Source organism: Branchiostoma lanceolatum, chromosome 10 (assembly GCF_035083965.1).
Source record: "Branchiostoma lanceolatum isolate klBraLanc5 chromosome 10, klBraLanc5.hap2, whole genome shotgun sequence".
Taxonomy (NCBI): domain Eukaryota; kingdom Metazoa; phylum Chordata; class Leptocardii; order Amphioxiformes; family Branchiostomatidae; genus Branchiostoma; species Branchiostoma lanceolatum.
Window position 1 is genome coordinate 17,822,177 of NC_089731.1, and position 11,892 is coordinate 17,834,068.

Genomic DNA, 11,892 nt, shown 5'->3' on the forward strand with positions numbered 1-11,892 from the left:
GGAGTCGGAACCAAAGGAGCGCGCATTATTGTAGGGCCTTCAGAGAAGTACAGCTTCAGTCGCTATTGCCCTTAGAAGGGCAGACAATTGTACAGTAATTGCTGTATTTGAAGTTACCAATTAAATATTTTTTTACATATTAAATGTTAGTCACGCTGGATAACACTGAATTGTACATTTTAACTTATGCTTTGTTATGAACCCAGGTGATTTGACGCTGGAATTTTGTACGAGCTCTCAGAAAAATCCGACAACAAAAACATGTTTAAAGGTACAGATCATTTTACAAAATGGGTAGAAGCCTTCCCAATGAATTCGAAGTCCGCCAAAGAAGTCGCTGCCTGCATCCTTAAGATATCTATCGGCACGAAGATGCAATTATAACTGTCCAGGACAGAGAAATCATGGTCAATAACAAGGTGATGATAAAAAAGAGCATATTCTAATTGGCAATTACATTTTTCACGCGCCAGGAAGACAAACTTGATGGGAGGAAATGACTGAGGATTTTGAATATTCCATCCAACAAAAACCCAATGCACATCTCTTACACCACTCCAGCGTGCTCATGTGCCGTATCCTCAAGGACCTGGTGCCAATGTCTCCCCACAACTGCCTCCATAAGCATATTACTACCAAGGACCTGGTGCGACTGTGCCACCACAGCAACCTTACTACCAAGGACTTTGTGCCAGCGCCTCTCCTCAGCCACAACCGTACGGATATCCACCAGGCTGAGAGCAACCTTACTACCAAGGACCTGGTGCCAGTGCCTCTCCTCAGCCACAACCGTACGGATATCTACAGATGCCTTGGTACGGATGGCAGCACATCCCACCGTATGGACAGTCTGGACCCCCAAGCTCAACGGAGACTCCCTCCCCTGCACATGCCACGGCACAGTCCTCAAGACAGCGCGACTGGCGACACCGCAAAGCTACTCTTGAGGACCAGGAGAGGATGGCGAGTGGGGAACCTCCCAAGAAGAGGCACAAGAAGGAGGGGGAATATAGGTACATCTGTACAAAGTGTAGAAAACAATATAATAATACAGTCTGTAAGACTAGCTTTTACATGTTTATCCAGATTGTTTATTGTGGTAACAAAGTTTGTTTATTGTTGTAAACAAAGTCATTAATACAGCTGGCTGTTGACTTGACATGACGCGTTTGTCATCTCTGCAAATTTGTAAAGAAAGTTGGGATCGAATACGGCGTTTCGCTCTTTTCTCCTCCTCCCTTTTTTCTTCCCCTCGATTTCCCCCCCTCTCTCTTTTTCTCCCCCCCCCCCGGGGCAGTCCTTTATCCCCCATTCTTAGCCAGACCTTTCAGTGGATGGACAGTAAAACTCAGGAGAAGGAACAACTGAGCTGTATCTGCTTGCACTTGCTGCGGCGAGGTAGTACGTTACTCTGGTACCTCTGCCTTGTTAGCGGTGTATTGATGTACATCTATCACCAAAAGAAACATCACAACAATTTTCTGTCCCCCGCATCTGACCGCCTACGGTTATACCATAAGACCTGCAGCAGTGTTCGGATGTAACTACAGGACATGCAGACCGTACGAAACATTGACGGTCACAGACGGTGACCCCGACACCAGTCCTCATTGCAACATACCCAGTGCGCAAAAGCTTGGTTGATTCAAGTTACTATTTTTGATCCTTTGATTTCGGGTAACGATCATGTGTCAAGTTAGCAAATGCAGGCAGAGTTGTGATGAGTAGAATCCTGAGTTGCCATTACGAGAAAGCAGGTAAGTCTAAGAAGAATCGGCATTAACAAGGTCTGAAATGGTAAAGCCACAGATAATCAGCATGGATTACTGAGATTCAATGTCCTGGTCAATGTTTCCACTGTACCGCTGAAGGAAATCAAAGGTCCGGCCAAGACTATCTGGTGGGATACTTAGACTTATATGAACGAGCGAAGGTGTAAGATCTGCTCGGAGGGAGAGGCACAAATCTAAGACTATGAAAGTTAGACGAACAAAACATTGTCAACAGTTCATGTTGTCCTTCAAGTTAGAAAACAATAAGACTAGATCACTTTTCGACGAGACCAGAAATCCAGGTTTTACTACTTGAAGGTGCTCAAACAATACAGGGAGCAGATCACAAACAAGGAGAAGAGGAACATGCGTACTGTTCCATGGAAGGGTTGCTGTCATACGTTAGTGTAAAACTTTAAGACCACTAAAATTGTTTTCTAGAAAACCTGCAAGTTTACTTGTCTGAGTGGTGTAGCTTAAATACGAATATTTCATTTACCCGTACACATGTTACAAGCAAAATTGATATTCGAATACTCATGGTATGCTATGTAAAATTCTTTGTCAGTCTCCCCCCTGTCATCGCAACCTGTACTGCATAGACCTAAGAATTTTCATATCAACTTAAAACCAATTTCTGAAGTCATACATTTCTGCCACATGCAGAGATTCAAACGTGCTCCTGCTGGGACGTATTCAGTGACGCCATCGAGGCAATGGTGAGGGACACATATCCTGGCGGGGATGGGTATGTGAATTCCAACAACTGACCCGAAAACGACGCAGATGGGGAGGACTTGATTGAGGATAACAGCTACAATGTAGTCTACATGTTGTTCAAAACCCCCTCCTGTCAATAAAGTCTGAAGCTCCTCAAAAGTCCAGTGTGCAGCCAGTTCTTTACACTTCATGAAGTCTTCACTTTCTTTTACATAAAAACAGCAATAAACGTGATCACCATATGTTTTCTTCAAAGTGCCATCTGATTTTCTACAATACTGAAGAAACATACATCATGACACATGTAATGACATTACAAATTTTAAAGCACTTCATCTTTTGTAGTAATGTGACATTTTGTTTCCATTTGCTTTCTTAACATTACATACTACGAATTCTCTTACGCCAAAAAGGTAATGCAGAAAGGTAATGAAAAACTGGCAAAATATGTGAACACTATATGTTTGTTTATCTAGTAGTTTTCCCGCCTTTGGTATCTCGCACCTGCGCACTAGGTACCAGGGGCCAAGACCCCAAATGTAGTTTTCTTTTCCGTGCAGAAAGTTATGTCAATACAACACGTAAGTTCTTATACGTGTGAGAGTTACTAAAATCTAAAACTATTACATGTTTAAAAATTACACTTTAACAATGTTGTTATATCTCTTTCTGTCCAGTACTGATTCAAAGGAAGTATGCTATTTGGGGGCACTAGCAATGTAGATGAATGTAGATGCAAGTTAGGGATGTATATCAGAAACAGGAGTTTAGGTACTGGACCTAACCCATGTCCTGCTGTCACAGTAAGGTAAGTCATTCATCTACTCTTGAGACAATACGGTAAGCATTGTACATTTCCTCCTGCTGTTCTGTACCGTGCTTCCTTAACAACATTATGCGTTTCACTGAATCGACACCAGACGTATACGTATATCTGTGTTTTCTGCGGACAGAGAGCTGGGTCTACCAGTAAGAGTGGCTCCCTTCCAAAGCAAGGTGCACCTCAGATGCCATATTATTGCGTACATTGGTTTTATGTCTGTATCACTCTCGGTATCTCTGTATTGTTATCGATTCTATGTGCCTTGTTGTATTTGTAATTGCTTACAATTAATGTACTGTAGTTATCGTCTTCTCTTCATTTTACAGCAGCAGACACTCTGCAGAGAGCAAAGGGAATGCATCATTTTTGGTGGCCTCGACATCCAGCAAACCCATCTGACTAAGCCGATCAAGCCCCCACTGAGCCAAAGGCACAGTCCCCGAAGTCTGGGTTTCCAAGAGGCTTGACAGCTGTAAAACTAACAGACCTAACAAACCCCGAGTAAGCTGGATGTTATGCCGTTGCCAATAGGCCTTTGCTCTGTCATCCGTATTTGATATGGGTATGTTTGGACGATTCAGCGTTGTCATCGACATGGTTGTCCCAGCAATCAGCAGTAGGTATTGAGTTGATTCGCCACATTTGAAGATTAATACTTCAGAGATCACCAGACCCATGTGCGATGCTGAACACCCGTGCTGGCCCTGTGGTAAAGAAATACACATCTTTTAATACAACTTATTACACAAATTTCAGGCATCATTCTTTAGATGAGACCACAAAAAGAATTAATAACCTTGTTTCAAAATTGACACAAACAAATTAACAATATATTTGAGGAAGAGCACATGTGCACGGGTATCTGGGAGCTCTTACTCAGGAGTGGCTGCCCACTAGGGGTGGGTACCGGTACCGTGTACCGGTACAAAACCGGTATTTCTTAATGGACCGGTCCAAAAAAACCGGTCCGTAAAAAATCAGTGGACCGGCCTACGGACCGATTAGAAACTTACCAGGCTACCAGCAGGCGGCCACATAAATGGTCTAAGAAAATACTGAACAGCAGATTTAACGAGTCGTTTTCGAAGACGTTACCTGTGAATCATATCTAGTAACACTTAAAGGATGAGTAAACAGACGGCGAGGAGAGTATAGTTATAATTTTGAGACAAAGTGCAAACCTAAGAAATTATATCGTTCCGTTTGGAGACTTTTACGTGGTCTCGCTCTCCAAAATATGATGTACTGCGACACTACTATAATCAGGTACAGGTACAGGTACGGACCTGGACCTCTGGACCTGAATTTTATGTACTAGTACCCACCCCTACTGCCCACCATATTATACAGCTCAAAATCATACAACCCCGGACAGGACAAAGGAAGCACGTACAAGGCTACATTTTATAACAAAACTTTTACCATCAAGTACATTCTCGGGTACTTATGCCATTACATGTTCTGTACTGTTGTCCTCATAGGCACCAAGCAGGTTTGCATTTCAGTGAACACAAAGAACATGCATATTTGTCCTTTGTTCTCCGATTACAGGACTCGGCAACAGACACAGACCATTATACTCGTAAAAATGAGAAATATCGTCCACAGCCTCCAGGTTTCACACACACACAAAACACCAGTAACAGTTCACCGGCATTGAAGAGAATTTCGGTCAAAAAAAGATTTTCGGCGACATGGTACACGTCTGCAAAATTTCCTACACATGCGGCCGCCATGACCCTCCCTAAACACGATTTTTTTTACAAGTAACGCACCGAACATCATTGTACTAACTTATCACCGAAACAGCCACACTACGCGGTAACTGCGAAGGTTTTCGAGGCGAAAATTAGGAAAGATACTACAAAGAAAATTCTGTGGTTAGGCTAAGCGTCAGACCTCACCTCACAATGGCTGCCCTGCACCTAAACTGAAACGATTTCACACACGACGAGAGCTGCGACACACGACCGAAGGAATCCTTTTGTATCCCTGCGCGTAAACATTTGGAATGCCGCTTGACTCCAAATGAAAGACTACCGTACATTTTACATTTTCTACAAATAACAGAAGTGTTTAAACCCAAGAACACAATCGAATCGAGCGGTGTCTTACAAGACGTTCCCTGCCATGCCGCACTATTTTATGGCGGCACATATGTACGTTCTGTCTGGGGATGGTATACGGTGGCGGCTGGGAGATGACGCAATCTGTAATACGAGGCTGGCTTAGGGTTTTTTACGAAATACTGCAAAGCCGTAATATACAAAGACTCAGCTTCCCGACCGTGAAATCAAGGTATAACCAGCAGCAGTATCGTTATCAAGTTGTCCATGAATATTTGCTGTATAATTATAGTGCAAGTATGGCACTGACCTGACCGATACTATAGAGATTAATTAACACGCCGGTCCGTCGCTATGGTAAAGTCCCAATCACTAAGGGGGTATCGGGTTACCGGACGCCTCCGCGGGCTCCCGCGAGCCGATGCCGGGGAGTGCCGTAGCCAGAGTTGTCTCCCATCAGATGTGTCTTCAAATGGAGACACTTCTGGATAGCCAGAATGCGCTCCTTCCGGTGCAGCCATCGTGCGCTGGTTGGTGCAAGGGTGCAGTCAATCATGGTGATTGACAGGACCACCATCAGTAATCATTCACGCCAAGGTTTCCATATTTGGTTCGCATTCCTGCATATCCATGATCCGTGTTCGTGTTAACGACCGCCAGCTGTGATTGTTTACGCCCGGGTTCCATATTTGGTTCGACTTGGCGAGACATGTTGAAACATGCTGCTACTCCGCTGAATCACGGCGGCAAATATCCCAATATGTCGGCAAATGGCGACGTTTCTGGATATCCAGAATCCGCTCTTCTGCTGACTATCCCAATATGTCGGCAAATGGCGACGTTTCTGGATATCCAGAATCCGCTCTTCTGCTGACTATCCCAATATGTCGGCAAATGGCGACGTTTCTGGATATCCAGAATCCGCTCTTCTGCTGACGACCGCCCGCAGTGATTGTTTACGCCCGGGTTTCCATTATTTGATTCGCGCTGAATCACGGCGAACGATGTCCACGATGACACAGAGCACATCCTGGATAGATACCCTTGGTTATCCCAAAGCTGCACTCTTGGCTTGGGACGTGTTTGGGATAACCAAGGGTGTCTTCTGGCTACGATAATCACATGCAAGATAGTCTCCGCCTTTAAAACACGAAGCTCCTCCCCCAAGAGCACGATCTGGATAGACACCCTTGGTTATCCCAAACGCGCTCCGCCTGGAGCACATCCTGGATATCCAAAACCTGCACCCTTGGCTTGGGACGTGTTCTGGCTATCCAGAAAGTGCTCCGGAGCGGTTTCTAGATAGGAGCGGTTTCTGGATACAACAGGGAGCCTGTGAATCTGTTCAAATGTTATAAATAGTTTCAAAACGATCCCCTCGTTCAAATTAAAGGAACTTTGTGTTACGTATGCCCCCAATGTCAGCGTTTCGAATCCTGTAGAAAAATCCGGGTAAATTCAGCCTTGAGCCCGATGAATGCCGCCTTCTAGAACGGGAATATTAAAACCAGACAACTGATTTTAATTGGCTCCAAAATTTACTGAATATCCTTCATTTTTGAAGTGTACAGAACGTTACCATAAGATAAAACTTTTTGTCTTAGGATTTCTTATTTTTCGAATTAGAAATATTCTTGAGATCCGGAAAAAGGCGTAAAATTGCTTGTTTTTACCTTCCAAGACCCATAATTCAACAGTGTCTGCATTTTCAAAAAATTCCTAAGACAGAAACCTCCGGAAAACCGTTGGCTTTATTTCAAGCCGTCAATTAGGCAAATTGGACGCTTTTTGGTCCCGATCTTAATATGGGGTTTGCACGCATGTCATGCCGCACGGATAGGGGTAGGGGGTCACTTATACCGGCGTAAACATTCCTTGAAATATTTTACTTCACTAACAAAGACGTGAGTAGCTTCTTGAGATGTTGACTAATCACAGCAAAATGTCAGCATCTATTTATTGTCCAGAAAATGATTGAATGTGAGGCTCGCAGGTAAAAGGGCCAGTCGGCAAGGAATTTCGGTGGATACTTGCTAATGACATCAGGTTACCCCAAATCGAACACGCGTTCTGTTCGATCGTACGTCAATCATGTCAGATCGAATGTGAAAGAACATGCTTCGGGTTCGAAAAAAGTCTGGGACTTTTGAGGCCTAATTTGACCACCGTGTAAGCATTCTTCAACTTTGGTTTTGATTTATTTTCTAAAGCTCAATAAAACCAGTAGTGTCTTGTCACTTTGCTGAAACGTACTGCTTATTTACATCGCCAAATCATTACATATGAAGGTAGACTTTCTAAAGGTGTGGATGATGAAAGCCGCAGTCAGGAATGACAGAAGAAGAAGAGGAGCCTGAATGAGAAGGCTGTGTCTCAACGAACACGCGAAGTGTTACACATGAATGAGATCTGAAAGGCAACGCAAGCAAAGGCCTCAGCAAAGAACACCAGATAATGCCAGAGTACCCTGGGTCCGATAACATCTCTCGATCGATGACGCCGGAGACACTGACTACAAGAACCAGGTTAAGCTTTAGATGTAAACCCCCGAGAAAACGTTGGAAGACATGCTTTTGAAATAGTTGTGAAAATATACGGCCGGTTATATAAGTTTTAAAACTAGATATCCCAACAATTTTCCTAAATTATCACATTTCAACTCTCACAAGACGGACATTAGCAACCTCGTGGGTTTGAAAGTTAAAGGTCGTTGGACCGTGGAGAGTGAACAGCGCCTTTTTTCCACGCCGGATCCCTGTCTAGAAATCCCTCGTGCGCTAATTAGGGTTCTGCGAGCTCTCCCGCCGGAGAAACAAACTACAAGGATAAGGTTAAAAGGCCGGTTAAACATCTCTGTAACAAACCGCAAACAAGAGATGTGTAAAGTTATGATAACAAATATCCCGCCTCGATCGGTAATATACATATATGAGGGCCTGCATGCCCCTTTTACGTAGAGCATAATCGGGCGTTTTAATTTTACGTAGAGCGTTGCCGACCACTCCATAAGCGTAGAGCGTAGGGGGGCTTTCTGAATTTAGCGTAGAGCGTAGGGAGGCTTTCTGAATTAAGCGTATTACGTAGCCGGCCCTCCGAATTTAGCGAAGAGCGTTGTCGGGACCCCCCATGCAGGCCCTCATATATATACAGATTATAACCAAATCCACTTAATATGGCGGGTGAATTTAACGAAACGTCATGATAACTAAGAACCATACACTTCATCCACAAACTACGACAATTTTACCAGCCGCATTTACACATTTTAGAGCTACCTCAGCGAGATCAATTAGGACCAAGAGATGTACAATGTGACAGGTAAGCCCCCATGCGGAATCAGAAATAAGACATGAATGTAGTAGAGCCTAGAGGTCCCTACTTTACTGCAAACGTCAACGGCAAACATGCAGATACAATGTATGATGCAAACAAATTCCAGCAGTAATCATAACAAATACCATCGCAACACCGCTAAATGCTGACATACTTTCTATATGAAATACTTCAATTCCCACAGCTACGCGCACATTCCAGATCCTGGAAACACCGGTCGTAAAACATAACCAACAACACATTTTTTTCCATCCCTGCGCTGACCGCATTACTCCATTTTCCTGGCGGTCCATCAACACACAAATAAAATAATCCCATCCTCTACGTAATATACTACATCCACCTTAACTAACACTATGCCAATAACATCGCGTACATGTATATCCGATGCATGTTATCATGCATCCATCTTTGTCCTTGCCTTGAAGACATAAACAAGCCATATATTTACGGTCTGTTTACAACAAATGCACGCGCAAAATATATCCATCCGCCAACCACTACATACGGACCTACTCATCCTCCGACATTCATCCTACTCCGATTCGTGACAGTAGCATCGACTTAGGCACCACTTACATCACCACGCACCGTGAGGAACAACCAGGTAAGAGTTACGTTTTATACACCAGCCCTACGTAAAATCCAACAGATGTAACACATACAACTAAACGAACTCCCTACTACAAACTTAACAATACTTAACAGTTGCTAAACTCTGCGCGCTTGCAGTCTCAGGGGCTGTAAAGAGGGTCTTCGTATACTTCGCTACTTTCGGATTTAGGTTGGGAAAAACTTTCGGATCGTCGTCAAATTCACTCTACCGCTCTGCTCTACAACTCGATATCAAAAGTCTTTATTCCTTATGCAACGCATCATTGAAACGGTCTTGGTAAAGCTGTTCGATCACAAAATCTATCGTTGTTTAAAAAACATCTACTGAAAATTAGTACGTCCCTCTTTCTACTCACATTTTAGTCATGGCCCCCGGTACACTAGCGTCCTCCTCACACGTCTTCGCACCGGCACACGTAATCCATTGTTTCGTTTAGTTTCAATTGTAACATTTTAGGTTTGAGTCAGCAATATATTGCGACTAGCAAACGTTTCAAAACTTAGTTCAGGCATGTTGATATATATATATTGTTTCCTTGTTAGTTTGTTCATATTGGACGATCCAATTGCTGTTTCTTATTGTTACTGTACTTGTCTATGTAAGTTGTAATATTTATTTCCAGAGGTGATCTTTCATATAACCTATACCTACAATGCATCACCTCTATGTCTTCTATTTTCTTCTGTTGTTTCATAAATAATACAAATAATACTCACCAATATATACTGTCATATGCCCCCAACCCTTCTGTCAACACGACCCGCCAATTAAACATCTTCAAATTCAATAACCAAAAACAACCCCTCCTCATTATTACCATATCGATTTCAACCTACCTATCAATGGTATAATGCACCGTTGATCGAAAACACAACACAAACAACGTCAATCTTACGACCGATAACATCTACCACGTTAAAACACGTTGTCAGCTCGTTAACAATTCACGGGAGGTCTGTTTTCCTAGCCAGTGAGGCTAGGGTACGTAATCCAAGCAGATGTCGGGTACCGCCGATTTAAAACGTATTCTACGCCTACTTAGCCGCTCCTTTCTTAAACCTACACTCTTTAAACCCAACCGCGGCCGGCAGGGTGAACGATCATGGACAAGACAATTAAACACATCGTTACAACAAAACACAATCGCGTTATAAGAAGGCCCGGATCATGCCCCAAACGTCTTACAACAAGTCATGTTCTAATGCCTCTCGTACCAATATCGGCCACTTAAAAAGGCATCCATTACATGAACATCATTACAATACCATAAAAATTTGCAACACTGTCAACAATACCCTGCTATTTCAAACATGAACACTTGTACTATACCTTGCATATCTATGACACATTTTAAAAGATTCACATTCTCATAACAACATGTGTACAAAATACATTAAAAATTTGCAGCAGTGACCGATTACATAGCCCGGGTCAACAATACCCTGCTATTTCAAACATGAACACGTGTACTATACCTTGCATGTATATGATACATTTTTAAATAGATTCAATTCACATTCTATTGACAACCAGTGTTCAACATACATTCATTAAAACATAACCATTCCCCCCTTAAGGGTTCATATACCTGATTCTTTCGAGCATGAAGACAACACTGTACTATAACAGGATTGATATCCACATAACTAACACATATCCATTGTTATCATAATCAATGTCTTACATATCCCCTATACAGGTATGAACTCTACTCTCGGAAAAGAGCCACGGTTCACGCTCGAGCAGCTGGACCTGCTCCTGCAGGTGCGCACCAACGTCCAGCTGCTCGAGCTGACCGGGCTGTCCAGGCCACAGACATTCCAGGCACTACAAATGATGGACCAGAAAAACATCTGTACCATCACACCACCCAGCCTCCCCACTGCCTACAACACTCTTCTTCAGCCATCCTTCAACATCTCTCCACCGGCACCAACTACGGACACCGCCAACACCACCAGGAACAACAGCCACACAAACAGCAATCCCGACACACCGCCTCCCGACAACACATACACAGGTAAGAACAAAAATTACAACCTTAAATGTACCAACACTAGATTCCATGTGTCCTACACAACATTGCTACATTTTGCTACCTGTACACAATGTACCAACTCTAAAGGGAATGTCATTACAATATATATATAGCACCACCACAAACGACAGTACAACGCCCACCCACCTAATGACAGATACATATTATGCCTACGTAATACTTCATAACAAAAATACATGTATGCCATCTTGACTGGAAATATTGATATTTTAAACAATTCCATTTTCCATGAACTAAAGCAGTATTTTAACCCACACAGGCCAGACCAACCAGGTAGGGCGAAATGTTTTCGCTGCCATCGCCAACTACAACAGGTAACTCAACTACATACCTTCAATACAATAGACATTAAAGCCCAGGTTGCACATAGCCGAACAGAGCCTCCCGACTCACCCCCGACCAGTAGGTTAGAAAGCATTCGGGGTTTGGTTGGGGGTAACGTATATTGGTTAGAAGATGGTTGGGACATGTTCGGTGCGCCCCCTAGCAAAAAATACGAATAG